Genomic DNA, 4,952 nt, shown 5'->3' on the forward strand with positions numbered 1-4,952 from the left:
CCAAACTTAGCTTGTTGCTTGTCCTCAAGTAACATTCTATTACCATCAAAGATCATGTCACCCCAAACTTACTATAAAATAGTTCTTGCCACAATACTGCTGAAATCTTTCGCACTGGACCTCTTGATGTTTTCTCAAGTTTTCTGATTTTTCCACATAACCAACGAGCCAGAAACTCTTTCCCTCAGAGATATTACTTTACCTGTCAGCTCATATCACACTCTCGCCATGTCTCTCTGGGTTAAAGTGTTATCATGCTCAAATCACAGTATGCAATATCAAATCAGAAGTTTGAATAAATTCTCTCATCCTATCAACATGTACAATCACACACACTTTTTTTTTGAGGTCTTTTGGGTTGTAACGGGGCTTTGGTTTAGGTAGGGTATGAAATTGGAACAAAGGTTTTTGGTTCAGAGTACATGAAATCATTCTCTCACTACGTTTCTTTCCTATTCTTCCTGTTGGGTTTTTTATTCCTCTTTTCCTTTTATCTATAGTGAATGTAGCATTTTTCAAAAGTTGTTCTTTTATTGTTTTTCGCTTTTCTCTTTTTCTTTTTTTTTCGGATCACAAGCTTTTGCTTCTTTTTTTTTCATTCACTTACTGCAAAGCTACCCCAAACTTAAAGGCTGCTATTCCAACAGCAACCCCAAATTTAGATAGAAACGTAGAGCTGAAATTAATCCTCACATACTCTAAACAGGGTAGGATAGTTACAAGGTCATGGATTGAGAAGAACGGGTATATCAGAAAAAAATGAATAATAGGCTCAACAGGGTTAAACAATGGATAATAATAATAGATGGGATGGCTAGAAAGGCTCTAGGTGATAAACAAAAACATGCCTCAGTGTGTGTATTCATACAACTAATAATTAAAAGAACATACGCAAACCATGATTGATAAAGACATACCTGATATCTCTCATATGATGATAAGTGTTTGGCTTTTTCTGATCTCACCATGACGGGTTAAGCTGACTTGTTCTATCATACCTCTGAGTTCAAAGCTCATGTGCTCTTGGTTCTGATGTTAATCTTAACTAGTGCGTCCAATCATAAACAACAGCATCTACAGTCAAGGGGACTGAATGAGAGGACAACCAAGTATTTGGTGTAAGTAATCAGGACAACCACTAGCCAGACGCAGTCACATATCTAACGAAATAAACAGGAAAATGTATGTAAACAAAATCAAATTCATTAGATTAAGACAACCCATAATAGGTGATTACATCAAGGTAAAAGAAAATAAAAAAAACTGAATAAACCAAAAAGAAAAATACACAAAGAAAAACCAAAAGTACAAAAGCATAACATAATCAAAGTCAATCACCCAGTGTTTCTCTTCGACCATATTTCGAGTTTTGATTTGGTCATATCTGGCTTCATGGTATGTGGTGCGGAATATTCTGACCTCTTCTGGAGATTGAGACATTGTACGGACCTGTAAACTGAGTGAAAGAGAAGAAACAGAGAGAAATCACAGCAATACGCAAAAACACGTAACGAGAGCAATGATAGAATGAAGCCCGTACGGAAAAAAAACTATATAAACAGACCCACACACTGATACGCGTACGTTACGCAGCCAATACGCATATCTGGCTCCCTTACGCGTATCATACGCTGCTTAAACCAGTGAAAAGTGTGATTCGCGTAACAGATCACGTATCAGAGCCTGATACGCGTATTACATGGAGCCTTACGCGTATCATACGCGTTTCACCAGAGGAGCGCTATTTTGCAATCCAATACGCGTATCATGAAGTCCATACGCGTATTGGTAGTTTTTTTTTTTTTTTCAAATTTCACTGACTCGACAAAATTAAAATAACAAAAATTTTCAAACCTTCCTTGGGTTGCCTCCCAAGCAGCGCTTCGTTTAACGTCACATGGCTCGACGGGACACCTCATACTCAGATGAGTTTAACAGTTTCAATTGGTCCCCCTTCACCGGGATTATATGGTTTCAACCTCTGACCATTAACCTTGAAGGTGTCGCCATTCTTCTCATTTTTAAGCTCTATTGCTCCATGAGGAAGTACTTTGTTAATGACGAACGGTCCGGACCATCTTGACCTCAATTTACCTTGGAACAACTTCAACCTGGAATTAAACAACAGTACGAGTTGTCCCTCCCGAAATTCCCTCTTCTGGATCTTTTGATCATGCCATTTTTTTGTTTGTTCCTTGTAAATTTTGGCATTTTCATAAGCTTGATTCCTGAACTCTTCCAACTCATGAAGTTGAAGAATTCGGGACTCGCCGGCTTTGAAAAGATCACAGTTAAGGAATTTGGAGGCCCAAAAGGCTCTGTGCTCGAGTTCGAGTGGTAAATGACAAGCCTTATCGTAAACTAGTTGATAGGGGGACATACCTATAGGTGTTTTAAATGCAGTCCTGTATGCCCACAATGCATCATCCAGCTTTACTGACCAATCTTTCCGAGAAGCACTTACCGTCTTTTCTAAGATCTGCTTTATTTGGCGGTTAGACACTTCCACTTGCCCACTCGTCTGGGGGTGATACGGTGTGGCTATCTTATGTTTGACATTATACTTTTTCAACAAATTCTCCATGAGTTTATTTATAAAATGCGTACCTTGGTCACTAATTAAAGCCCGTGGTACCCCAAACCTGGAGAAAATGTTATGCCTCAAGAAATTCACCACCACTTTAGCATCATTTGTTGGTAATGCCACAACCTCTACCCACTTTGACACATAATCGACTGCAACCAATATGTAATTCTTACCAAATGATGGTGGAAACGGTCCCATAAAATCAATACCCCAAACATCAAACAACTCCACTTCTAGCATGGAGTTTTGCGGCATCTGATTCTGCTTTGTAAAGTTACCTATTCGTTGGCACCTATCACATTCTCGGACTATAGAATTTGCATCCTTGAATAGCGTCGGCCAATACAAACCCGATTGGAGGACTTTTGCTGCAGTTCTATCTCCACTGAAGTGTCCACCATACTCCGAATTATGACAAGCTTTCAGAATGTCGGCTTGCTCTCTTTCTGGAACACATCTTCTGATCAAACCATCCACTCCCTTTTTATAGAGGAATGGATCATCCCATAGGTATAACCTGCAATCATAAAGAAACTTTTTCTTTTGGTGAGAATTAAAGTCATCAGGTATAACCCCACCTACCACATAGTTAGCATAGTCAGCAAACCATGGTATATCCTGAACAGTAAGTATTTTCTCATCAGCGAATGTGTCCTGAATAGGATGTTCCTCCTCGGTTTCTTTGATTGGGGACATGCGAGATAAGTGGTCCGCGACTGTGTTCTCGCACCCCTTTTTATCTCTGATTTCCAAATCAAACTCTTGAAGGAGGAGGATCCATCTCAAAAGTCTTGGCTTTGATTTCTGCTTAGCAAACAAATACTTTAAAGCAGCATGATCAGTATACACAATAACTTTTGAGCCAAGCAAATATGATCTAAATTTGTCAAAAGCATAAACCACGACCAACAACTCCTTTTCGGTAGTTGCATAATTCATTTGGGTCGGGTTAAGGACATGACTAGCATAATAAATCACATGCAATAATTTGTCCTTTCTCTGTCCTAGGACAGCCCCCACAGCAAGGTCACTTGCATCACACATTATTTCGAAAGGCAAGGACCAATCGGGGGCAATTACAACAGGTGCACTGATCAACTTACTCTTTAAAGTCTCGAAAGCTACCATGCAGTTTTTATCAAAATTAAATTGCTTGTCCTTGACTAGCAAATCAGTCAATGGTTTGGAAACTTTTGAGAAGTCTCTGATAAACCTGCGATAAAAACCTGCATGACCCAAAAAACTCCTTATCCCTTTTTCATTCACCGGAGGTGGGAGGTTAGCTATCACCTCCACTTTGGCTTTGTCCACTTCAATTCCTTTGTGGGAAATTTTGTGTCCTAGCACAATTCCTTCCTGCACCATGAAATGACATTTCTCCCAATTGAGAATAAGGTTAGTTTCCTGACATCTTTGCAAAACAAGAGACAAGTTAGCTAAACAATTATCAAAAGAAGAACCAAACACAGAGAAATCATCCATAAACACCTCCATATACTTTTCAAGCATGTCGGAGAATATAGACGTCATACACCTCTGAAAAGTAGCTGGGGCATTGCATAACCCAAATGGCATCCGTCTGTAAGCGAAAATACCATAAGGACATGTAAATGCAGTTTTCTCCTGATCTTTCGGGGCTACAGCAATTTGATTGTATCCCGAATATCCATCCAGAAAGCAATAATACTCATGACCTGCAAGTCTTTCTAACATTTGATCAATAAAAGGGAGAGGAAAATGATCATTTCTTGTTGCAGTGTTTAGTCTTCTGTAATCGATGCATACTCGCCACCCTGTCACTGTGCGAGTTGGGATCAGTTCATTCTTTTCATTTAAAACTACTGTGGTTCCTCCTTTCTTTGGTACCACATGCATAGGACTTACCCACGAGCTGTCAGAAATGGGGTAAATCATTCCCGAATCTAACAACTTTACAACCTCTTTCCTTACCACTTCTTTCATCGCTGGGTTTAACCTCCTTTGTGGTTGTACTACTGGTTTCTGATTATCCTCCATCAGTATCTTATGCATGCATACTGTGGGGCTAATCCCTTTTAAATCCTCAATAGTCCAACCAATAGCACTTTTATGTTTCTTCAGTACCTGTATCAACTTTTCTTCATCTATGACATTAAGCTCAGAACTGATAATAGCAGGACAATTTGTTCCAGATTCTAGAAAGACATATTTAAGGTTTACAGGTAATTGTTTTAATTCAAAATTTATACCTGGTTTACTTACCTTTTCATCTTCTAATTCTGGGGAAGCTCTCAGATCCTCCCACCTGCGTGGTTTGGATTTCATCCAAAGGGGTTGTGTATCCAGCATAGCAAGCACTTCTTTTTCTTTTTCATCATCATTCTCC

This window comes from Lathyrus oleraceus, chromosome 6 (assembly GCF_024323335.1).
Source record: "Lathyrus oleraceus cultivar Zhongwan6 chromosome 6, CAAS_Psat_ZW6_1.0, whole genome shotgun sequence".
Lineage (NCBI taxonomy): Eukaryota > Viridiplantae > Streptophyta > Magnoliopsida > Fabales > Fabaceae > Lathyrus > Lathyrus oleraceus.